This window comes from Stenella coeruleoalba (genome assembly GCF_951394435.1).
Source record: "Stenella coeruleoalba genome assembly, chromosome: 11".
NCBI classification, from domain to species: Eukaryota; Metazoa; Chordata; class Mammalia; order Artiodactyla; family Delphinidae; genus Stenella; species Stenella coeruleoalba.
In genome coordinates this window covers 38,700,484-38,727,924 of record NC_137157.1, presented here as the reverse complement: position 1 = coordinate 38,727,924, position 27,441 = coordinate 38,700,484, and the positions used below count along the sequence as shown (strand labels likewise).

General features: G+C 37.6%; 1 protein-coding gene across 7 annotated transcripts in view; it reads right to left on the bottom strand.

Annotated features, from left to right (window-relative positions):
* Positions 1–27,441, bottom strand: part of PPP1R12A (protein phosphatase 1 regulatory subunit 12A) — a 150,685-nt gene that overhangs the window by 109,229 nt on the left and 14,015 nt on the right. Inside the window, exon 1 of one of the 7 annotated variants that reach the window (XM_079936688.1) lies at positions 25,224–25,307. The exons of the other annotated variants lie outside the window; for them this stretch is intronic. The gene's annotated coding sequence lies outside the window, so the exon portion shown is untranslated. Of the gene's footprint in view, positions 1–25,223; positions 25,308–27,441 lie in introns of those variants that run through there. 7 annotated transcript variants of the gene reach the window in all.

The window sequence follows — 27,441 nt, the reverse complement described above, 5'->3', positions numbered from 1 at the left end:
TCAAATTCACAAAGCTGAAATATATAAAAAGTATATATAACTCACAGAAAATTCCTTAAAAAATAAGCAACTTTTAATGGAAACCCTCCTAAAGTCTGTTACACATTCTTCTGTCTTTTTTTTTTTTTTTTTCCGGTACGCGGGCCTCTCACTGCTGTGGCCTCTCCCATTGCGGAGAACAGGCTCCGGACGCGCAGGCTCAGCGGCCAGGGCTCACGGGCCTGGTGCTCCGCGGCATGTGGGATCTTCCCAGACCGGGGCACGAACTCGTGTCCCCTGCATCGGCAGGCAGACTCTCAACCACTGCGCCACCAGGGAAGCCCTCCTCTGTCATTTTAAACACATACAAAAAGATGCAATTTCATTTCTCTCCATTAACTCATTACGGTGTCAACTATTAAACTCTTGATGTTATATAACACTGTCCTTCTGGACAGTAGTGTATGCAGCTAAAATGATACCTAACATGCTTTTTGGGAATCGTTTGCTTTTAATAGGTTTTCTGCTTTCTATATTGCTTCCATCTGTCACCTCCTGAAACTACATGATAGCATCCTATCTTCATCTTAATTTGTAGCTCTTAATTTGCAAAACATTAAAAAAAAAACTGAGCCTAAAATAAGAGTATATAGGGAGATTGGTTCAAGATGGCAGAGTAGAAGGATGTGCAATCACTCCCTCCTGCAAGAGCACTGGCATCACAACTAACTACTGAACAATCATCGACGCTGGAACTCACCAAAAAAGATACCCCACATCCAAAGACAAAGGAGAAGCTGCAATGAGATGGTAGGAGGGGCACAATCACAATAAAACCAAATCCCATAACCGCTGGGTGGGTGATTCACAAACTGGAGAACAATTATACCACAGATGTCCACTCACTGGAGCGAAGGTTCTGAGCCCCATATCAGGTTTCCCAACCTGGGGGTCTGGCAACAGGAGGAGGAATTCCCAGAGGATCAGACTTTGTGTGCAGCAGGACCCAAGGGGAAGGAGCAGTGACCCCATAGGAGACTGAACCAGACCTACCTGCTAGTGTTGGAGGGTCTCCTGTGGGGGGGGGGGGGGCTGTGGCTCACCATGGGGACAAGGACACTGGCAGCAGAAGTTCTGGGAAGTACTCCTTGGCGTGAGCCCTCCAAGAGTCCGCCATTAGCCCCACCAAAGAGCCTGTAGGTACCAGTGCTGCGTTGCCTACAACTGACAGGGAGGGAACTCAGTTCCACCCATCAGCACACAAGTGGATTAAAGTTTTACTGAGCTATGCCCACCAGAGCAACACCCAGCTCTACTCACCACCAGTCCCTCCCATCAGGAAGCTTGTACAAGCCTCTTACATAGCCTCATCCACCAGAGGGCAGGCAGCAGAAGCAAGAACTACAATCCTGCAGCCTGTGGAACAAAAACCACATTCACAGAAAGACAGACAAGAGGAAAAGGCAGAGGACTATGTATCAGACGAAGGAACAACATAAAACCCCAGAAAAACAACTAAGCGAAGTGAAGATAGGCAAACTTCCAGAAAAAAGAATTAAGAATGATAGGGAAGATGATCCATGACCTCGGAAAAAGAATGTAGGCAAAGATCGAGAAGATACAAGAAATGTTTAACAAAGACCTAGAAGAACAAACGACTAGAAGAATTAAAGAACAAACAGAGATGAACAATACAATAACTGAAATGAAAAATACACTAGAAAGAATCAGTAGCAGAATAACTGAGGCAGAAGAATGGACAAGTGACCTGGAAGACAGAATGGTGGAATTCACTGTCATGGCACAGAATAAAGAAAAAACAATGAAAAGAAATGAAGACAGCCTAAGAGACCTCTGGGACAACATTAAATGCACCAACATTCGCATTATAGGGGTCCCAGAAAGAGAGCAGAGACAGAAAGGACCCGAGAAAATATCTAAAGAGATTATAGTCAAAAGCTTCCTTAACATGGGAAAGGAAACAGCCACCCAAGTCCAGGAAGTGCAGAGAGTCCCAGGCAGGATAAACCCAAGGAGACACATGCCGAGACACATAGTAATCAAACTGACAAAAATTAAAGACAAAGAAAAATTATTAAAAGAAACAAGGAAAAAACGACAAATAACATACAAGGGAATTCCCATAAGGTTAACAGCTGATTTCTCAGCAGAAACTCTACAAGTCAGAAGGGAGTGGCACAATATATTTAAAGTGATATATTAAAGTGATTTAAAGTAAAAGGGAAGAACCTACAACCAAGATTACTCTACCTGGCAAGGATCTCATTCAGATTCGACAGAAAAAGCAAAAGCTTTACAAACAAGCAAAAGCTAAGAGAATTCAGCACCACCAAACCAAATGCTAAACAAATGCTAAAAAAACTTCTCTAGGTGGGAAACAAAAGGAAGAAAAAGGCCCACAAAAACAAACCCAAAACAATTAAGAAAATGGTCATAGGAACATACATATCGATAATAACCTTGAATGTAAATGGATTAAATGCCCCAACCAAAAGACACGGACTGGCTGAATGGATACAAAAAAAAGACCCATATATATGCTGTCTACAAGAGACCCACTTCAGACCTAGGGACACGTACAGACTGAAAGTGAAGGGATGGAAAAAGATACTCCATGCAAATGGAAATTAAAAGAAAGCTGGAGTAGCAATACTTGTATCAGATAAAATAGACTTAAAAAAATAAAGACTGTTACAAGAGATAAGGAGGGCCACTACATAATGATCAAGGGATCAATCCAAGAAGAAGATATAACAATTAAAAATATATATGCACCCAACATAGGAGCACCTCAATACATAAGGCAAATGCTAACAACCATGAAAGGAGAAATCGACAGTAACACAATAATAGTAGGGGACTTTAACACCCCACTAACACCAATGGACAGATCATCCAGACAGAAAATTAATAAGGTAACAGAAGCTTTAAATGACCCAACAGACCAGATAGATTTAATTGCTATTTATAGGACACTGCATCCCCAAACAGCAGATTGCACTTTCTTCTCAAGCACACAAGGAACATTCTGCAGGATAGATCACATCTTGGGTCAAAAATCAAGCCTTGGTAAATGTAAGAAAACTGAAATCATATCAAGCACCTTTTCCGACCGCAATGCTATGAGATTAGAAATGAATTACAGGGAAAACAACGTAAAAAACACAAACACATGGAGGCTAAACAATACATTACTAAATAACCAAGAGATCACTGAAGAAATCAAAGAGGAAATAAAAAAATACCTAGAAACAAATGACAACGAAAACACGATCCAAAACCTATGGGATGCACCAAAAGCAGTTCTAAGAGGGAAGTTCATAGCAATACAAGAAAAATCTCAAATAAACAATCTAACCTTACACCTAAGAAAGGAGAACAAAAAAAACCCCAAAGTTAGTAGAAGGAAAGAAATCATGAAGATCAGAGCAGAAATAAATGAAATAGGAACAAAGAAAATACTGGCAAAGATCAATAAAACTAAAAGCTGGTTCTTTGAGAAGATAAACAAAATTGATAAACCAATACCCAGACTCATCAAGAAAAAGAGGGAGAGGAATCAAATCAAAAAAATCAGAAATGAAAAACGAGAAGTTACAACGGACACTCCAGAAATACAAAGCATAAGAGACTACTACAAGCAACTCTATGCCAATAAAATGGATAACCTGGAAGAAATGGATAAGTTCTTAGAAAGGTATAACCTTCCAAGAACCAGGAAGAAATAGAAAGCATGAACACAAGAATGGATTACATGCCCCAACCAAAAGACACAGAATCACAAGAAATGAAATTGAAACTGTGATTAAAAATCTTCCAACAAACAAAAGTCCAGGACCAGATGGCTTCACAGGTGAATTCTATCAAACATTTAGAGGAGCTAACATCCACCCTTCTCAAAACTGCAGAGGAAGGAACACTCCCAGACTCATTCTATGAGGCCACCATCAAGCTGATACGAAGACCAGACAAAGATAGCAGAAAAAAAGAAAATTATAGAACAATATGATTGATGAATATAGATGCAAAAATCCTCAACAAAATACTAGCAAACAGAATCCAACAGCACATTAAAAGGATCATACCCCATGATCAAGTGGGGTTTATCCCAGAGATGCAAGGATTCTTCAATATACGCAAATCAATCAATGTGATATAACATATTAACAAATTGAAGAATAAAAACCACATGATCATGTCAATAGATGCAGAAAAAGCTTTTGACAAAATTCAACACCCATTTATGATAAAAAGCCTCCAGAAAGCGGGCACAGAGGGAACCTACCTCAACATAATAAAGGCCATATACGACAAACCCACAGCAAACACCATTCTCAATGGTGAAAAACTGAAAGCATTTCCTCTGAGATCCGGAACAAGACAAGGATGTCCACTCTTGCCACTATTATTCAACATAGTTTTGGAAGTCCTAGCCATGGCAATCAGAGAAGAAAAGGAAATAAAAGGAATACAAACTGGAAAAGAAGAAGTAAAACTGTCACTGTTGGCAGATGACATGATACTATAGAGTCTTAAAGATGCCACCAGAAAACTACTAGAGTTAATCAATGCATTTGGTAAAGTTACAGGATACAAAATTAATACACAGAAATCTCTTGCATTCCTATATACTAACAATGAAAGATCAGAAAGAGAAATTAAGGAAACAATCCCATTCACCACTGCAACAACAAGAATAAAATCCCTAGGAATACCTAGGAGGTAAAAGACCTGTACTCAGAAAACTATAAGACACTGATGAAAGAAATCAAATATGACACAAACAGATGGAGAGATATACCATGTTCTTGGATTGGAAGAATCAATATTGTGAAAATGACTATACTACCCAAAGCAATCTACAGATTCAATGCAATCCCTATCAAATTACCAATGGCATTTTTTACAGAACTAGAACAAAAAATCTTAAAATTTGTATGGAGATACAAAAGACCCCGAATAGCCAAAGTAATCTTGAGGGAAAAAACGGAGCTAGAGGAATCAGACTGCCTGACTTCAGACTATACTGCAAAGCTACATTAATCAAGACAATATGGTACTGGTGCAAAAACAGAAATATAGATCAATGGAATAGGACAGAAAGCCCAGAGACAAACCCACACACCTATGGTCAACTAATCTATGACAAAGGAGACAAGGATATACAACGCAGAAAAGACAGTCTCTTCAATAAGTGGTGCTGGGAAAACTGGACCACTACATGTAAAATAATGAAATTAGAACACTCCCTAACACCATACACAAAAATAAACTCCTAATGGATTAAAGACCTAAACATAAGACTGGACACTATAAAACTGTTAGAGGAAAACATAGGAAGAACACTCTTTGACATAAATCACAGCAAGATCTTTTTTCACCCACCTCCTAGACTAATGAAAATAAAAACAAAAATAAACAAATGGGACCTAATGAAATGTAAAAGCTTTTGCACAGGAAAGGAATCTATAAACAAGATGAAAAGACAACCCTCAGAATGGGAGAAACTATTTGCAAACGAATCAACAGACAAAGGATTAATCTCCAAAATATATAAACAGCTCATGCAGCTTAATATTTAAAAAATAAACAACCCAATCAAACAATGGGCAGAGACCTAAATAGACATTTCACCAAAGAAGACATACAGATGGCCAAGAGGCACGTGAAAAGCTGCTCAACATCACTAATTATCAGAGAAATGCAAATCAAAACTACAATGAGGTATCACCTCACACCAGTCAGAATGGGCATCTTCAGAAAATCTATAAACAACAAACGCTGGAGAGGGTGTGGAGAAAAGGGAACCCTACTGCACTGTTGGTGGGAATGTAAATTGATACAGCCACTATGGAGAACAGTATAGAGGTTCCTTAAAAATCTAAAAATAGAATTACCATATGATCCAGCAATCCCACTACTGGGCATATAACCAGAGAAAACCGTAATTCCAAAAGACACATGCACTCCAATGTTCACTGCAGCACTACTTACAATAGCCAGGTCATGGAAGCAAGCTAAATGTCCACTGACAGACAAATGGATAAAGAAGATGTGGTGCATTTATACAATGGAATATTACTCTGCAATAAAAAGGAACGAAATTGGGTCATTTGTAGAGACATGGATGGACCCAGAAATAGTCATAAAGAGTGAAGTAAGTCAGAAAAACAAACATCATATATTAACACATACATGTGGAATCTAGAAAAATGGTACAGATGAACCAGTTTGAAAGGTAGAAATAGAGACACAGATGTAGAGAACAAACATATGGACAGCAAGGGGGGAAAGTGGGGTGGGGATGGTGGCAGAAGGATGAATTGGGAGATTGGGATTGGCTTATATACACTAATATGTAAAAAAGAGATAACTAATAAAAACCTGAAGAGAAAAAAAAAAGAGTACATAGAAACTATATGAGGACTTCTAAGTAAAATAAAAGTACTTGTGCTTAAGCGTGTGCATTCTGCAACATCTGTTCCAGTTCCATGAATAATGCTTATTTTCTAGTTATTGTTTAGGTCATAAAGTTTCCAATGAGAAAAAAAATGATTAGAGAAATTACGCAGAGGACAGACCTAACCAAGTAACATCAAAACTGGCAACTGTTGGAAAACGGGGAACTAATATATGTTATTGGCAGTTTTCCTTGCATAGGGGTGATTAAGAGAACAATCATGTGATGCAACTAGTGCTGATCATTTCAGAGCTCCTGGAAAAAATAGTCACCCTAAGAAAACGAGCAAAGACCCTGAGATAACAGTTCACTTTTACATTACTTATATTTTACTTACAACATTGCATGCTCATGTCTTTAGAATAATAAGATATCGTGATAACTTACACTGTGATTTTAATTTTCAAGAATTCAAGAGCAAAGACAGGGAAAGTAGAAGTTCATTTCACAAAACTTAGTGTGTAAAGCTCAGTGGAGCAGTCATGTCTAATACAGATGGAAATCTTTTTGTTTTTTAAAAAATAAATTTATTCATTTATTTTTATTTTTGGCTGCGTTGACTCTTCGTTGCTGTGCACGCATTTTCTCTAGTTGCAGCGAGCAGGGGCTACTCTTCGTTGTGGTGCATGGGCTTCTCATTGTGGTGGCTTCTCTTGTTGCGGAGCACGGGCTCTAGGTGCACATGTTCAGTAGTTGTGGCTCACAGGCTCGAGAGAGCAGGCTCAGTAGTTGTGGCGCATGGTCTTAGTTGCTCCGTGGCATGTGGGATCTTCCCGGACCAGGGACTGAACCTGCGTCCTCTGCATTGGCAGGCAGATACATAACCACTGCGCCACCAGGGAAGTCCCGGGAAATCTTTTCCGACAGAGCGATTTCATGTTAACAAGAGAACAGATTATATAAATAAGACATGAAGGTAAACCCCCAAGCTCTGTGTTATCACAATAGTCTTCCTTCTCCAGAAAATATCTTTCAGAAGAGCAAAAACAGTTTCTGGACTTTAATACCCTTCACCAGCATGGTTCAGATCTTTTCAATAACTATTGAACATCTATCATTTATTGTGATACAACATGCTGGGCATACAAAGATGAATCATGATTGATACAGATCCATATGAAATACACGGTTTTAACTGGGAGCCAAATAGGAAATACTTTAACATGGCAAGTACCTTACTTTGTAGGAGCTGAGAAGATAGGAAGAGCCTAGAGAGAGAGGAGTCAGAGCTTCTAGGAGTATGTGTCTTTAAGAATATAGAAATGGTGACGGCTAAAACAATATTCCTAAAAGGTAGGGAGTAGAATATCAGATAGAGAGCGTGTGGTATTGCGGAAGGACCATAAAGTGCAAGAGATGATAGGTGATGAGGCAGAATTAAGTGGAGATAAGAGGGGGAGATGGGCTTCCCTGGTGGTACAGTGGTTGAGAGTCCGCCTGCTGATGCAGGGGTCACGGGTTCGTGCAGGGGTCACGGGTTTGTGCCCCGGTCCGGGAAGATCCCACGAGCGGCAGAGTGGCTGGGCCTGTGAGCCATGGCCACTGAGCCTGCAAGTCCGGAGCCTGTGCTCCGCAACAGGGAGGCCACAACAGTGAGAGGCCCGCATACTGCAAAAAAAAAAAAAAAAAAAAAAAGAGGGGCAGACTGTGGCTGGCCTTGCAGATCAGGCTAAGGAGACTAAATGTATTCTGTACAACAAACAATATGTGTCCAATATGAGTAATATAAAGGGATTCCTCGAAAAGGAAAAAAAAATTCCCACAAACTTCCCTAAAATTAACTGAAATTATTTTTATTATGTTATTTAAACAGCTACTAACATAAACTTAGGCCATTATACATGCCTTAGTATATATGTAAATCTAAACAAATTTATAAATTTTCTCATGACTTTTTTCTTTAGTTTGTAAAGGGGTCTGTGATGTCAACTGGCTGGGAATTTACCCCCATCCAATTGCAAACACGACATTTTCACTAAATCCATCTTGGTCTCTCCTCATTTGTTGCTGACAGTTAAATCTGTTATATTTGGCACCAACACCAATGCAAATGCAAATGTCTTCAACTGAAGCTAAGAAGCAGTATTCAGTTGTAAAATGCAACTGAAACTAAGAAGCAGTATTCATGGGTAGCTAGAAATACCCATCTTCCTGGCTACCCATGATCATATATTTTAGATTATCTTCACAATGAAAACTCAAGAATTTAGACATTCTTATTGAGATAGTGATTAAGAGAAAAAGCATCTTAATGCCTCCTAAATTTCTGGCTTATGTGATTAGATGGAAGACTATGCCACCATTTCCAAATGTGTCACCTCTACGATCTTAGAATTCTGAAATTCCCAGAGAAGAATATGGTGTCCCATTCTACATCTTCCTCTCTCTTTGGACTGAATCTCTTCTTTTTTGGTGCTCATTGTGAATTCCTGATTCTTGACCCCTTCCAATTCTCCCCAGTCCACCATTTACAGGCTTTACTTGCCTACTCTATTTCAACTATTCATTCAGCACCCCAGAATTTCTTGCCAATCTTTAGGGCTGAGTAGTATCATCCATTTGCTCTCTGTGCTCTTATAAAGATGCTGTCAAGCAATGCTAGAAATATTATGAAACCATATTAATTTGGTCCATTATAACATCACTCTAACCTCACTATTATTCTACCCTCCTTCTCTTTTCCCTGAATTCCTATCACATTGTATTTACCACTCCAAATCCCCTCCAGTCTCCTTATATTAAATCCTACTGCTCCACAATGCCACCTGAGATAAATACCCAATAGCTATACTTTTACACTATAAAGAAAACTGAAATAGTCAATGGCAATCTTCTAAGATCTCACTGTTCCCACATTAAAAGTTCTTACATCTCCCTTCTTTTTTCTCTTTTTGGTTTGGGAGAAGAAATGTCCCACCATTCCGAAACTAATTCCTAATGACTTATTACACAAATGCCTTCTACTTTTCTATATTTATGCTTCAATATTTTACCCTATGCATCAGCCAACCTGAACTACTCACTAGTTCAATTCTTATCCTGGCATCTCTTGTAATGTTGCTCCCTCCTCCTATAATGCTTTCCCTATACCTCTGCCTAGACCGCACCCCCGCCCCAACAAAAATTCTTTCCATTCCTCTACATCCTAAAAACTACATAAAACACAAAAATATTTATTGACACTACCTTCCACATATAGTATTTCCCGCTTTTCCTTTACATTTTATTATAAAAATGTTCAAACATATAGCAAAGTTGAAAGACTTTTACCGTGAATACCTATGTATCCATCATCTAGAATATATTATTAACATGTTATTACTTGCTTGGCATATATAGCTATCTACCCTTTATCCATCATTCCTTTATCCATCCATTAATCCAGCTACTTTAAAAAGTACCAAAAAAGTAAGGCTGTAGAAATTAGTATAGATAATTAGTAAATTATCTCCCTAAATACTTCAGCATGTGTATCATTAATTAGAGTTCAATATTTGTTTAGTTTTCTTTTGATGCAAAACTTACATACTATGAAATGCAAGGAACTTAAATGTACATTCACTGTGTTTTAACTAATGCATAAACCTGTGTAACCCAAACCTCTATCAATATTTAGAACCTACCATCACTACAGAAAGTTCCTTCACGTCGCTTTCTACTCAACTCCCACACCCCCATCGTAAAAGCAATCACTACTGTTTTTTTTTTCACCATAAATAAGATGTGGCTATTTAAAAATTTCATGTAAGTGGAATTCTAGAGTATACCCTTATTATGTGAAAGCCTTTCTGTAAGCAAGATGTTCATGAGATTCATTCATATAGCTGTAGGTATCAGTGGTTTGTCCTTTTAATTGCTGAGTGGCTATTTCCTTGTATGGCCATATCATTATTTATCCATTCCTCTACTGATGAACACCTGGGCTGTTTCCAGTTTTCAACTATTAAGAATAAAGCTGTTGGGAGGGAGACGCAAGCGGGAAGAGATATGGGAACATATGTGTATATATAACTGATTCATTTTGTTGTGAAGCTGAAACTAACATACCATTGTAAAGCAATTATACTCCAATAAAGATGTTTAAAAAAAAAAAAAAAGAATAAAGCTGTTATGAACATTCTGGTATGAGTCTTTTCAGAACATATGTTTTCATTTCTCTTAGGCAAACACTAGGAACAGAATTTCTGGGCAGACGTATATTTACTTTTATAAGAAATTGACGAACATTTCCCCAAAGTAACTGTACTAATTTATATCTCCACCAATAATGAGTTCCCATTGCTCTGCATTCTCACCAACATTTGATGATGTGTTTTGTTTTGTTTTGTTTTCATTTAGCCACTGATTGGTGTAACATTCCCCCTTTCTGAAAATAAATGGCAATGTGTTTGCACCTTTCCTCTTATCCTGTGCGGAATTAGTTATATTTGCACTTGATTTGCCCCATTAGACTATATACACGTCTTGAAGTTACAAATTGTTAGTCCCCTTCCCCCTACAATGTTTATAGCAGAGTGCTTTGCACATGCCAAAACAATAAATGTCAGTTTAATTTAACTGATTATTAAAATTTATTTGTCCTCCCCATTCTGGATAAGCAACAGCGAAAATAAAATCTAAAAGGCACATATGTGAAATGAGGTTACACACAATCAAGGGTTGGTAACAATCTTCCAATTTTATCGTAGTCCTCTGCTAAAATACGAAACAACCCTAAAACCATTTATTATGCTGTTTTTCCTATAATAGTGTCATATCTAGACACATACATATAAAAACATACAGAAACAGAACATAAGCTCCATGTAAACTCCACAAGCAAAGGAATTTTTGCCTGCTTTGTTCATTGATGTATCCTAGTGTCTAGAATAGTGCCTACCAGGTAATAGGCACACAAATATTTGTTGAATAAATACACATACATGTTTCTACAAATGTGCCTTTAAATCAATAGCAGTGAACTTAAAACAATGAACAACAAAGCTTCTTACAGTTATAGCTTTAACAGCTTTAAACCCTAATACCCATGAATATATCCTTTTATAAATAGTTAAGTTTCTGTCTGGGATTTTAAAATATTTTCCAAAGTGAATCTTCACACAATCTGGAATGGTAATTATCTTTAACTTAAGTATACAAGTTAGGGAAGCATACATACTGAATTTTACAGAAAGAAGGTGGCTCCTGAATAGCCTCCGCAGATGTACCAAATCAAGCCGGCAATCAATGATATAGTATAGGATTGTCCACTTAACTAAAAATCTTAATTTAACTATTCAACCTGTATACCTATGCACCAAATAAATTAGGGAGAGCAATTTCATAATGTCCACTTCTATTCAAAGCCCGAAGATGAAGTCTTTGAAATTGGTCATTGTGAAGACAATTCTTCATACCATTAAACATTTCCTGAATATCTAGCAATCAGTATTCTATGTACTATGCTAGGTGCTCACTACAAAGACAAAATTAAGGAACTTATATTTTAGTGGAATAGGCAGTCAAGTAAATAAACAATTACAGAACTGTTACAGAAATATGCAAGAGTTCAAGGACAACACTCAAGACGGCTCTAGATTGGGAACAAGTCAGGATAAGCTTCTTGGCAGAAGTAGCTGCTTGAGATACCTAATCACATGAAGCAGAAAAATAGAGGTCATCTTCTGAAGTGAAAACTCACTAGTAATCATGCTCAAGAGTCAGTTTTCTATACAGCAATTGATCCTGTTCAGGAGGGTTCCTATAGTTTTTGAAGAACAGTTGAAAGCTATTTGGATTGTTGACATGACAGTTGAAGGGCATTTGATTTGTTCCCAGTTCTTAATGATTATAAATAAAGTCATTATAAAATCTGCATACGAGTTTTTGTGTGACCAAATGTTTTCACTTCTCTTGCAGAGGCAAAAAACTTGCTTTAACTTGCTCCTCACTTTTTGGAGTCATTACAAGAAAAAAAAAAAAACAAACCAGACAGTTCTTGGTGTACTCTGATGCTTTTGCAAAAATGTTCTTATAAAAGGGTTTCATCTTCAAGGAATTCATGGAAAAGACTCTGACAAGTACAGATTTCTGGTAACTGACTATACTGATGAACTGAATGAATAAGCATTTTCAGAACTCTAATGGAAAACTGATGAATTCATAAAAGTGCTAACAAAAGATCAAGATAAAAAGAAATTAATTACATGGGACTGAGTGAACTGATGAGGATGATTATAATTTTTGTAACTTTGTTTGAATAATAATAATAAAAAATCCCACAAGGACTCAGAGGCAAAAAATATACAAATCAATTTTCACTGCAAAGTAAAGGAGCTGTTACAGTGGAGGATTACTGGACTGAATGTCAATATTATGACATAGTATGAGTGTGTTTCATGTTTGGTAATTGCAATCATTGTTGCTTTTGTTGTGGTCACCCATTTACAATGCTTGGTGTCAGTTTAATCTCTTGTAAAAATAAAAATACAGTGTGTGTTTGTGTGTGTGTGTGTGTGTGTGTGTGAAAAAAAAAGAAATACTTCTATTTCACCATAAGAACAATGTTTGATAAAGTTTTTGGTGGCTATTAAGAAGGTCCCTTCTGGGCTTTCCTGGTGGCGCAGTGGTTGAGTGTCCGCCTGCCGATGCAAGGGACGTGGGTTCATGCCCCGGTCCGGGAAGCCCATGAGCCATGGCCGCTGAGCCTGCACATCTGGAGCCTGTGCTCCGCAACGGAAGAGACTACAACAGTGAGAGGCCCGCGTGCTGCGCAAAAAAAAAAAAAAAAGAAAGAATTTCTATTTGATAAGATTTTTGAAGTACCTAATGCTTTTTTAATCAAAAGATTTATGTCTCTATTTTGTTCATTATGTACTTTTTCTACCTTTTCTTAATGTGATTTATTATGTTGGTAGATATTCTAGTATTGAATTTTCCTTGCCTTTGTGAGATAAATCTTACACGGTTCATCATGTATTACGATTTTAAACATTATTTGATTCAGTTTGTTAAAAAAATTTTATTCAACATTTTTACATCTCTTTTTATGAATGAGTTTGGCCTGAAATGTTTCCTTCTGTATTATCCTTGTTTGATTTTGGAATCAAAATTTTGGAAGCCTCATAAGTTGATGAGTTTTATTCCTTTTTCTCTTGTTCAAAACCTTTTGAGGGCTTCCCTGGTGGTGCAGTGGTTCAGAAGCTGCCTGCCGGTGCAGGGGACACGGGTTCGAGCCCTGGTATGGGAGGATCCCACATGCCGCGGAACAACTAGGCCCGTGAGCTACAACTACTGAGCCTGCGTGTCTGAAGCCTGTGCTCCGCACCGCGATGAAGAGTGGCCCCCGCTTGCCACAACTAGAGAAAGCCCTCGCACAGAAATGAAAACCCAACACAGCCAAAAAATAAAAAAATATAAAAGTAAATAAATTTAAAAACAAACAAAAAAAAACACCCCAAAACCTTTTGAATAAGATTGAAATTATTTATTCTTGAGGGTTTGGTAGAATATGCTTATAAGACAATCTGCCCCAGGGATTCACCCACCTCCAGAATGGGTTTTAACCACTGATTTAATTACTTTAACAATTAGTGTATGTTCTATTTTGCTTGGGTCAGTTTTTATACGTTTTGCTAACAAATTGTTCATTTTATTTAGACTTTCAATTTTGTGATTATAAAATTTCATCCTCTCTTCTTATCTAATACATACATTTAAGACTAGAAATGCCCCCTGGAACAGTTTCCAGAACTTTTGATTTGTAGTGTTCTCATTGTCAAAAACATTTTCATTTTAAATTATTTTATTTAAAAATATTTTGTTTTTTCAGCTATACTGAGATATGATCGACAAATAAAATTGTAATATTTAATATATGTATACATTGTAAAAAAGAAAAAAAAAGCATAGGACAATTGCATAGCTCTCTTAAAGGTAAATACTACCAAGCAGTAATAATAACAGCTATTTACTATCTGAATCTGCCAAAAAAGAAAGACAGTGAGAAAGAGAAAAAGAAGCAAAGTAAAAATTGGATTTAAATCCAAAGAGAAGCTACTGAATTTTAAAATTAAATCATTCAACAATTACTGAGAATTCACTATGAGTCAAGCACTATGATAAATGCTTGGGCTTCACTGGTAGATAAATAAATAAATAAATGCATAATTACACCCTAAAAGAAGAGATATGAAAGAACAGGGTGGTAACAGGGAAAGATACGTTTGAGGAGAATAAGACAGGGAATCAGCGAAGGTTTGCTTCAGAAAGTCACAAAGCTTAATGAATAAGTTAGCCAAAGGGTAGAGAGACTGTTTCAGACGAAGGGAAAATGCACAGGGACTAGCGGTATGAAAAAGCTTAGATAATTAAAGGTGTGAAGGAAGTGCAGCTAGAATATTGATGAGCAAAGGGAAGAGACTACAAAAGTCAGCTGATCCTGATAGGTCTAGTTAGATTTGGGATCTTTTTCCCTAACAACTTTGTTCAACTTAGATAGAGTGTCATCTACTTTATACTCATGATAATTCCTCTAAGAGAGATATAAAATTCAAAGTGGATTTCAAGTCTATAATTAGTGTTCTCTATCGAAAAACACATTTCCTCTGAGCTTCAGCTGTTACTGATAATATCAATACCAATGTTTAGAAACACTGACATTTCCTCTTAAGCCCTTTTATTAGTATTGCATTTTATACATCATTTTTATATAGTATTTCATCTAATCCTCACAGCTGGTCCAATTTTTCTAGCAAATGCTAGGTTTTTGAAATCTTTGATTCCTAAATTGAAAAAAAAAAGAAGTATGAGATTCTTATTCTAAATTATAAAATTCAATTCAACAAGCATTTATTTACCTGATACAAAAAAAACAGTTTTCGGGGCTTCCCTGGTGGCGCAGTGGTTAAGAATCCACCTGCCAATGCAGGGGACACGGGTTCAATCCCTGGTCCGGGAAGATCTCACATACTGCGGAGCAACTAAGCCTGTGTGCCACAACTACTGAGCCTGCGCTCTAGAGCCCACAAGCCAAAACTACTGAAGCCTGCCGCCTAGAGCCCATGCTCCACAACAAGAGAAGCCCCCACGACGAGAAGCCCACGCACCACAACGAAGAGGAGCCCCCCTCGCCACAACTAGAGAAAGCCCGCGCACAGTAACGAAGACCCAACACAGTCAAAAATAAATAAAATAAAAAATAAATTTATTTTAAAAAAGACAGCTTTCAGAGGTAAAATATGGAGGTTGAACTTTTAAAGTAACTTACTCTTTTTTTGAAAGCTTTGCTTCCATGCTGTTAACCTTATAAAGTAATTTTTAACCGGTTCTACCAAAGTATCAGTCAAGCAGAACTTAAATTTTTGTATTATTCTAAATACCACAGTGTGGACCTTGATAATTTATGTCCACTGGACCTTGATAATTTAAGTCCATATCTTGTTTTCCAGTTTCATGTGTATATGCTGTATTTTATCCTTTTTGCTATTACAGTTAATCCTTCAAGAAAATGAAGGTAAATATAAATACGATCATGAATTCACAGCTCTTCAAAAGAATGTGTGTGAAACCACACTACACAACTATTACTGTCTAGCTGACACACTTTCTCCTCTACTCAGTAACTCTGCCTTTCCACCCACACATTAGATTTTCTCCCCTGAAAATCTGCTGGTGTATATCATCTACAAGCAGGAAAGTACCTTTATGTAAAAGTTCTTCCCTTTCGTCCCAATTCTGCTAGAAAGAATAAAATGATTCCATTTATATGTAGTGCTTAATTAAACAGAGTAAATGTTCTAAATGACTAAAGTCATAACAGATACATTCATTATGGACCCACAATTAGATATAAACTCAAAGGCAGGTACTTTCTATTTGTCCTCCAACACCTAGCGAAAGGTCTGAAACAGCAGTTATGCAAATATTAGCTCCCTTTCCCCTTTGGTAGGAAAGGCTGTACTAGGTACTTTCATTTACATTACCTCATTTCATCTTCCCAGAACCCTGCTACAGAATATTATTATCCTTACTTAGCAGACTCTGAAGGGGAAAGGACTCCAATTGTAGAAGTTCTTCCTTCTATATTTTACTAGCTCTCTATTTTTTCAAAACCTACACCACTCTACAATATAACATTTTATTAAGCAATTGGCTGTTTAATAAACTTGAAAATATCTGCAGACTTCACTTGCTTCATACTCAGCTTTTTGAAAGGCAAATAGCTCTAGATACTTAAAAGGGCCAAATAAAAAGTGTGGTATAGATGTAAAGCAGAAAGCAAGGTGAAAAAAGAACTATTGTTTAATTCTTCAAGACACATTGAAGCATCTTCACTTTACTTGAAGTGAATACCAAGACCACCCAAGTTTAAACACAAATACAACAACATTTCCAAAACCTAAAATAGCAAAAATTCATGTTTGAAAATCCACTTTAACACGTTATGCTGTAATTCAATTCACAGATGGCTTGGCTAATCTTTCTTCCAGCTGCCATGTTACCAAAATAATCTTTCTTCACTAATTCTATTCATGTTTTACTACAGCTATTATATTCCTGCTTGGTATACTTAAAACCCATCAAACAATTTTTACAGGTCATTCTGCAAATTTCTATGTACATATTCTAACAAAATAAAATTGAAAAGCCCACTAATCTAAAGATAGCACCACTAGAGCTTAATAATATACACTAATGGTAACAACAGTTGAGTGCTGGAATGTATCAACAGTACAATTCAGAGTATATAAAAAATACACACAAACACAGACATACACCTATGCAAGGTAGAGGGACTGCAAGGAAATTCATTAACATAGAGTAAAGGGACTACCTTTTTTTTCCTTTTCTCTCTCTCTCTCTGTTTTCTTCTTTTTTCAGTATTTCCAAGTTCTCTATAGGGCTTATGTATAACAAAATTAAAAAGAAAAAAAACTAAAAAAAGTGAACATTTAGCAAATATCAATAGAAAAAATCAGATGGCTTTTCATTGCTTATTGTATATAAGACTGATTATACTTCATAAATGATCTAAGTTTATTTTTATTCATGCATAATTCAATTTTAAAATGTATTTCATTAATATGTAAATATAGGTTAAAATAATTCTCTGGCTCCTCTCACTCAAGGTCTCTAAAGTATATTAGTACAGGAGAGAGGCAGGTTGGAGGAGTGTAGCTGCCATCTAGAAGGCAGCCCTTGTGAAAAAGATAACAAAGAGAAGTAAAATGCCTTTTGATAAACTTCCCAATTACCCTAAGAAATTAAGACAAGTCCTAATGCTTTTCTTAGTTCTATTGGAACTCATTGCTCATGATTCTTCATTTATGATAAACATACTTTAGCTTTCAAAGACAGCTAACAACATAAAATTTACCTTCAAAATTGGAGGGAAAAATTATGAGTGTCCAAAGATACTCAGCCTGTACTAACAAAAAAGATCATCAAGTTTACAATAAAAATTTTAAAGTATAGAATATTTCCTTGGGAGGAGATGAAAACAAGAAATTGGTAAATAGAGCAAGCACCTTTATTCTACTACTGTCTACTTTCACTAATGGCAGACTTAACCTCATTTTATTACTGTATATAAAAATAAATCTATTTTCTTTAAAAATTGGAAGACTGCTATACTCTATGGTGTATTGGTTAATAAGGGTTCATAGCATTTTAAAGGGAGTGATCTCCACTATTAGCCTCAGGAGCAATCAGACTACTTGCTACAGTAAATATCTGAAAGAATAGAAGGCTTCTTCATATAAATGGGTCTCTGGGACTGGAAATGTTTAGTTAGGATACTAACTCATAATTCATTTCTCCTATATAAAGCTTTCTTTAAACAATGTTAAATTTTACAGTGTCTTGCAGAGTAAAGAGTAGAATCTTTCCTAAAATTTACTTCAATTTAAAACAGGATGATGATCCAAAGCACTGTATTTAACTATTCCAAATCTTCAAAGAGCATAATGCTTGTGGTACTGTAAGTATCAATGATAACTGCCATACCTAAACTAGGGCCTAGTTTTACTTTTATTCCAAAATAGGAAGACAACAGTTAATAACAGAAAACAACAGATGCCTTTGAATTTTCTAATGAAACTAGTAACGGCTTTTCTTGTAGTCTTTTTGTTTTTTACCTCCCTGTCATCCACAGTTCTGTAAAACGCAGAAGTTCTAAACTTGGAATCAGATTATCCAGTGAAAACAAACAAGCTTTTAGTAATGGAAAAAATGACTTAATAGAAGAGCAGAAGCTAGCAGAAAAGCAGGTATATGATCCCATTCATGTAAATTGAAAATGAGACAAAAGCATTTAATGAGGTTTTTTACATGATGTCTTGACAAAAGGAACATCTTAACTTAACAGAATCATAAAATACTAATATAAACCAGTGACCTGTTAGTTCTGTGTTACGCTTTAGTCATTATATGTTCAGTTACTATATTTCAGGTAAAGTTATTTAGAACCAAGGACTGATAATTCAAAAATTAACTATACCACTTGTCAGTCAGGGCCCTACAATTCTTGTCTAATAGCACCTACAATCATAAACAGCAAGCTCTGGGACAGTAGAGAATATTAGCTGGCAAAAGCAAACCTTGGTGTTCCCTGGCTATATAAACGGAGCTTCTTGGCATACCCCACTGGTACACTTTAGATAACTGATCTACCAGATCTGCTCTAGCCTATCTACTGAACTATAATTAGCTCCAGGGATTCTTTAGGATACCAAGAGAGGTAGAATCTGGTGATTCAAGTAGCCCAGAGGCACTATAACACAGTGTTTATGAGAATAATGTTGAGTCAAACTACCCAGATCCAACTCCCAGTTCTGCAATGTATAAGCTTTGCTGTGACTTTGGAGTCACAACTGCATCTCATTTTCTTCATTGGTATAAAAGAAAAATAATTACCTCATATGATTGTTGTGAGACAATACAACTGCCTAAAACAGTGTTTATTATATAGTTAAACATTATTATTTATGTTTACTATTTATTACTCCCATGAGATCAGTCCCTCTGAAGATGGAGAGATGTGAATTCCCACACTTTTTATAAGAACCTGTTACAAACTAAAAGTTCTATGCCCTAACCATGGCCTCTGTTTAATGTCATATCATTTTCACAATAAAAAGGGGAGGAATCATTTTGTAAACTGACAACAAATCATATTTATCATTTGGGTGGGACTAAAGGAGAGAGGAGCTTATTGGGTGAGAAAAGGGCCTATGTGAGTTAGTCTAAAAGACCCAACTCAAACAGAACTGGATGGAATAACTATGACAACAATTAAAATGAACCTTCAAGGTATATTTCAAAATATAATATCCATTAATTACTTTGTCCTAAAAAATTTTTTTCTGATCTAAGAGCTACACAAAATTAAAATACTTTAAATCTTGTTTACTCCACTATGAATTCCACTCCTAAAAAAAGAGAGTTAATGCATTAGAACATATGAGAGTTAATGCATTAGAACATATGAATAAAAAAACAACCCTCCAATTTTGAGGGTTAGTCATTGTACAAAGCTGAATACTATCAGTTCAAATTATTTAAAAATTTCTCAATTTAGTATCCAGTATATGCAACTCTATTACAACAGAAAATGTAGCTAGTGGCTAAGAAAGTTAATATTACTGACTTGGAAAGCAGTAAAAAATGCATCAATTCCTAACTTCTTACAACGTCTAATAAAAATCACTTTGTGGGCTTCCCTGGTGGCGCAGCGGTTGAGAGTCCGCCTGCCGATGCAGGGGACACGGGTTCGTGCCCCGGTCCGGGAGGATCCCACATGCCGCGGAGCGGCTGGGCCCGTGAGCCATGGCCGCTGAGCCTGCGCGTCCGGAGCCTGTGCCCCGCAATGGGAGAGGCCACAACAGTGAGAGGCCCGTGTACCGCAAAAAAAAAAAAAAAAAAAAAAATCACTTTGTAACATTAGCAAAGAATTCTAAAGATAAAAATGATAAAATACTGATCCAAAACCCAACTCTTTCTTGGTAAATAGGAAACCTACAGTATCAAATAAAATCAAAGGGAGACTGGAAGGAATATTTTCATCTCTGAGCTGAACTACTGAAATGGCTTCCAAGCTGCTATTTTCCATAACTATCAAATAAATTTCCTCCAATAGACCTTAATTCATTCACTCCAGTGTTTTTTTTTTTTTTTTTTGCAGTACGCGGGCCTCTCACTGTTGTGGCCTCTCTGGTTGCGGAGCACAGGCTCCGGACACGCAGGCCCAGCAGCCATGGCTCAGGGGCCCAGCCGCTCAGGGGCCCAGCCGCTCCGCGGCATGTGGGATCTTCCCGGACCGGGGCACGAACCCGTGTCCCCTGCATTGGCAGGCAGACTCTCAGCCACTGCGCCACCAGGGAAGCCCCCAGTGTTATATTCTTTACCAATTTATACACCAAGTCTATACTTCTGGGCTTGCCACCATGCATCCTCCCAATCTTCCTTCACAGGCTATTCTCCATTTCCTAAAACTAAACCTCCTTTAGGCCCAAAACCCTGATTGCATTTCCATCACCTGGGTTCAGCTCCTTCCTCACTCGCCTCCTTCAGCACATTTTGAAGACTGTGAAAAATTCTACCTTACCTTCGTTTTATGAATCATCTCAAACATACAAACCACAGAATTCTTACACCCTCCCCCACCTAGAATACCTTTTAACATCTTGTAAAATACCAGTGTTCAACTGAAGAGCCATCTGAGGAAAGATCTGTTGTCTGAACTACTGCAATAGCCTCTGGAATTGGCCTCCTGGTAGAACTCCCTCTTCCCTCCTCCCCCACACCTCAATCTTTTCTATAGGCAGCAGTTGTCTCTTAAAAATGCAAATCTCATTATATTAAGGCAATTAAATATCTCCAATGCATTTCTAGAGCTCTCAGTATGAAATGGATTTAATAGGACTTACTGGGTCCTACTAGATCTGACCTCGACCTACCTCTCTATACCTCTTGTGGTACCATTCTTCTCATCAGTGTGCTCTGGTCACACTTCCACTGGGTTCTTCCTTGGGCCTTGCTCCCTCCCTCCTTCCTATGAAGGGCTTTTATATGTTGTTTCCTTTGTCCAGAACCTATTCCTCAAGATTCCACCCCTCCACCCTCTACCAACTTTACCAAGTCATACCAATTCATCCTTCAGCTTTCAGTTCAACCATCACTTCCACAGAGATCCCATCCAAACTCTCAAAACCTTTCGTTCCCTTTATTATGTATTTTTAAATGAAATATATTTGACATATACAATATTTTATGCTTTTCCTTCAAAAGACTCAACACTGATTGATCATTCGATTAATGTGAACAAAAGTTTGTCTGTATTCCTTAGCTCCTAGTACCAAGCCTGGCACATACAAAGAACTCAACAAACATTGTTAAATTCATGAAATACTCATAGTTCAATCACCAACTAATCAGTATAAGAGAATCTCTGCCCTCTACAAATATAAATTCTAACAGTTTTATAATGAATCAGTTTAATAAGGAGCCTCAGCAGTCTCTTGTGAAATTTCAGCTTTAAAAGATGTAGTAATCCAGAGACTTCCCTGGTGGCACAGTGGTTAAGAATCCACCTGCCAATGCAGGGGACACGAGTTCAATCCCTTGTCCGGGAAGATCCCACATGCTGCGGAGCAACTAAGCCCATGTGCCACAACTACTGAGCCTGTGCTCTAGAGCCCACGTGCCACAACTACTGAAGCCTGCACGCCTAGAGCCCGTGTTCCACAACAAGAAAAGCCACCACAATGAGAAGCCCATGCACCACAACCAAGAGTAGCCCCTGCTCGCCACAACTAGAGAAAGCCCAGGTGCAGCAACGAAGACCCAAGGCAGCCAAATATTAAAAAAAAATTTTTAATTAAAAAAAATTTATTAAAAAAGATGTAGTAATCCAGAGTAAATGTTTCCATTGGTATTATACATGTCTAACCTAGCAAAAGAGATAACTTTTAAAAATATTTGAATTCATTTGAAATCTCACATACTTCTTATACCAGCAGTGTATAAGAATTCTTGTTTCTCCACATCCTTCTCAGCATTTAGTATTATCAGTCTTTTAAATTTTAGCCATTCTGGTGGATATGTACTAACACCTTACTGTGATCTTAACTTGCATTTCTCTGATGAACGATACTGAATAAGTTTTTGTCATTTAATAACATTTGAATATTAATGGTGAACATTTATCACCATTTGAATATTTCCTTTTGTGATGTGCCTGATTGTGGATTTTTTCTTACTCATTTGTAGTTTAATACATACATACACACACATACACACCCCTGAATGTAAGCCCTATGTCAACTGTATGTGAGACAAATATCTTCCCATTTTGAAGCTTACTTCTCTTAATGCTATCTTTTGAGGGACAGAAATTCTTCATTTTAATGCACTCCAGTTAATCAGTCTTTTCTTTTATGGTTAATGATTTTTGTGTCCTGTTTAAACATATTTTCCCTACCTGAAGTTTATAAAGATATCTTCATATGTTACCTTCTTCAATATCTATTATTATATATTTCACATTTAGATCTACAATCCATCTCAAATTGATCTTTGTGTATCGTGCAAAGTATAGGGTGTCAACTCTTTTTCCATATGGATAGGTTGGCTGAGTTCCATTTATTTTCCATCAGAGTAAATAAGTCCTCTCACCTTTCTGTTCTTTTTTTAAATTTTTATTTTATATCAGAGTAGGGTTGATTAACAATGTTTGTTAGTTTCAGGTGTACAGCAAAGAGATTCAGTTATATATATATACATGTATCTATTCTTTTTCAAATTCTTTTCCCATTTAGGTTTTTATACAGTATTGAGCAGAGTTCCCTGTGCTGTACAGTAGGGTCCTTGTCGATGACCTATTTTAAATATAGCAGTGTGTACATGTCAATCCCAAACTCCCAATCTGTCCCTCCCCTCTCACCTTTTTGTTCTTAAAGATTAACCTGGCTATATCTGGCCTTTTTCATTTATATATCAGATTGTCATTTTTCACACACACACACACACACACACACACAACTAGGATTTTGGTTCAGCTTGTGTTGAATCTGTGATTGGTTTGGAATTAACTTCTTTATAATAGAAAATCTTCCAAACCATGAGCATGGTATTGTATATCCCTTCACTTATTTAGCTCAGAGGTTCTCTGAAACCCTTACAGGAAGTCTGGCAAGGTTAATACTCTCATTCTCTCACAAGTGTATGGTGGAATTTTTCAGAAGCTAAATATGTGAAATCACAACAGACTATGTGCAGAAATAGTTACGAGAATCCATTTATCATCTATTAAGCAAGACATTAAAATCTGCAGGGGCTTCCCTGGTGGCGCAGTGGTTGAGAGTCCACCTGCCGATGCAGGGGACACGGGTTCGTGCTCCGGTCTGGGAGGATCCCACATGCCGCGGAGCGGCAGGGCCCGTGAGCCATGGCCGCTGAGCCTGCGCTCCGCACCGGGAGAGGCTGCAACGGTGAGAGGCCCGCGTACCGCAAACAAAAAAAAAATCTGCAAAATGTAAAACAATGCATTTTTTGTGCATTGTTTTACATTTTGCAGATTTTTTTTTTGTTTGCGGTACGCGGGCCTCTCACCTCTCACCGTGCAGGCTCAGTGGCCATGGCTCACGGCCCAGCGGCCATGGCTCACGGCCCAGCCGCTCCGCAGCATGTGGGATCCTCCCGGACCGGGGCACGAACCTGCGTCCCCTGCATCGGCAGGCAGACTCTCAGCCACTGCGCTGCCAGGGAAGCCCCAGAAGACCATTTTTAACAAATGTACATGTAAATTAAGGGCTATGCCATCAGTTATTTCCTTCTTCCTAGTCTTGCTCCATTTCACAACTCTTAAAAGCCCTCTTTTCACTGTCTTCAAAAATATTTTCACAAAATTCACATAACTCTAAGCTTCACCATTCCTGATTCTATTCTTAGAGATTTGAGGCCATTTTTTCAATTCATTCTTAAAACAGATATTCATCATTAAATTCATCATTTTCATATTCATATAAAACAAGTCAAAAGAGCTCACTGTATAAAAATTGCTCTTCTATCTTTTAAAATCCCTTTATTCCTCAAAACTATCTGCTTTTTTGGAAATTATGCTTATCTTTTCTTGGTAGTCTACTTGCCAAAAGCTTCAAAATACATCCAACTAAACCCCTAATTCATTTTCTTACTTGTAAAACTCTCCCAAGGTGTACATCATAATGACAATCAATCTTTCATTATGAAATAAAAGGTTCAGAGAAAAGATAGGCATAATATAGAAATAAATATTTAAAACACCAGCTTCCTTGAGTGGACAAAGACTAGCAAACTAACATTCATTATGTCAATGTCTCTATATTTAATCCTGAATACATTACTGGAAGTAGCCATTCAGGCATTTTTCTCCAGTTCAGATTCATCTTCATCACTTTTTTCTGCTTGTTGTAAAAGATTCAAAGATGACATAATCCAGAATATCCATAACCATTAATAGTTGGGGTAATTTCCCCAGATTTTTTTCTATGCAAACAACATTTCCCCCCAAATGGAATCACATCACACATACTGTCTTGCAACTAACTTTCTGACACTTAAGTGTAATTTTACAGGGAACAATTTACGTATCATCAGTCCATTTCACACATAAAACAAACATACACATAATCTCCCCCCACTCCCCAATAAGACTGGCTTTAAATGTCAAGGGTGGGTTAAAAAGCGGAAAAAATGCCACAGTAATTTTGAATTAAGGTTTAATATATATAGTAACCAGGCTCACCGCGCCACTCCCCACTCGCAGCCCCGTGCCTTGCTCCTCTCCGACATAGCAAAAATATTCAGCCCTACAGAGACTGAACGGTGCATCGAGTCTCTAATTGCTGTTTTCCAAAAGCATGCTGGAAGGGACAGTAACAACAGCAAACTCTCCAAGGCCAAGTTCCTTATCTTCATGAATACAGAGCTGGGTGCCTTCACAAAGAACCAGAAGTACCCTGGTGTCCTTGACCGCATGATGAAGAAACTGAACCTCAACTCTGATGGGCAGCTAGATTTCCAAGAATTTCTTAATCTTTTTGGCGGCCTGGCCATAGCTTGCCATGACTCATTTATTAAGTCTACCTCTTCCCAGAAGTAAATCAGAGGAGTCTTTGGGCCTGGCCTCCAGCCCCACTCCCTTTCCTTCAGCCTCCCAATTATCATCTACCCCTCACAGTCCACACATACCCTGAGCCCGGCGCACCCACCACCCCATGCAGGCCACTCCGGCTGGCAGTAATAAAAGCATATTGTTTTTTAAAGCACATACTGGAGAGTCAGTAAATTTGTGCAAGGGAGGGAGATGACTGGGAGGAATATAAATTAGATTGATGTTAACAGTTACCAGAAGTTGTAAAGTAAATAGTAAAAGTGCATCTTGGGTGCATACATAATCATGATTAATGATACCAACATAATCATCTCTAAGTTTCTCAGACTGATGGAGAGACGTCACTTAGTGTTCACTCATTAAATGTCTATACACCCCTACTACGGTACTGTCATAGGCTCTGAGGATACAGTCAGCAAGACAGACAAGGTCCTGCCTTCACTGAGGTTACCTTCTAGTGGGGGGAAAAACAACAAATGAATAAACAAACAAATAAAGAACTATGAGAGTACAAAAAAATATATAATAACCATTTCCTATTTCACTTAAGCTAAAACAAACCCAATGATGCTTGCTCAAGGTCAAAATAACCCACACAACCTTTTTATAGAACTGCTACTTTTCTCATTACCTGTGCAACTTTAAAAAAACATTAAAATATGCAAAAAAGTCACAAATACTCAAAGCAACTCTAGTAATATTTTGAGCAAAAAAGAAAAAATATATCAATGTATAAGTTTTTTAGTTAAAGCTAATATTTTACCTTTATTTTCCCTGAAAACACAGCTTACTAAATTTAGAAACCGAAAAAAGTTAGAGGATTTTTTTTTTTGGTTGCACTGTGCGGCTTGCAGGAGCTTAGTTCCCCGACCACAGATCAAACCCGTGCCCACCACAATGGAAGCCCAGAGTCCTAACCACTGGACCACCAAGGAATTGCCAGAGACTGTTGAATGAATTCTTTTTTTTTTTTTACCCGGGCCTCTCACTGTTGTGGCCTCTCCCGTTGCGGAGCACAGGCTCCAGACACGCAGGCTCAGCAGCCATGGCTCATGGGCCTAGCTGCTCTGCGGCATGTGGGATCTTCCCGGACCAGGGCACGAACCCGTGTCCCCTGCATCGGCATGCAGACTCTCAACCACTGCACCACCAGGGAAGCCCTGAATGAATTCTTTAACTGTACAATTCTTAGCAAAATCCAACATGTTCTGAGAAATGTACTCTCACCTCTCATTTTAACCTATGACCTTATTTTCACAGAGCATTATTTCAGGCAATGAAAGACTTTTAGACTGTTACAGCTACCACTCCTTTATTGCTCTCCCAACAGTTCTGTGCTCTACCTCTCCACATCCCCATATCCCTAAAAAGACACACTCTGCCCTCCTCCACAATATCATAAAAATAAATCTGATCTTACTTAAAAGTTCTTAATTAATTCTTCTGAAGTGAAAGGCAAAGGAAATCAAACACAAAACTTTGCATGTATTTTTGGACAGTTCACCAAAGCCCTAAAAACTCTAATCATGAATCCTTATCCTGTGGTTTTCCTGTAGCCTCGTAAATTCTTTTCTATTTGGTATTCAAATAGATCTAAGAAAACAGGCTAACTCCAAGACAAAACACTCTCCAAACAAGATTTTTATATATTATTTATAAGTAGGCCACCTCTCCTCAATATCCTATATGTCCTTTAGCATACTTCACAGTTGATTGTAATTTCTTGCTTACTGCCTGTCTCCCCCAATAGCATTCAAATATACTCTGCTCCTGACCTATACAGTAAGCACAAAGTATTTACTGAATGAACACATCCTGTGAAAAGCACTCCATTCACCTAGTCATCCAA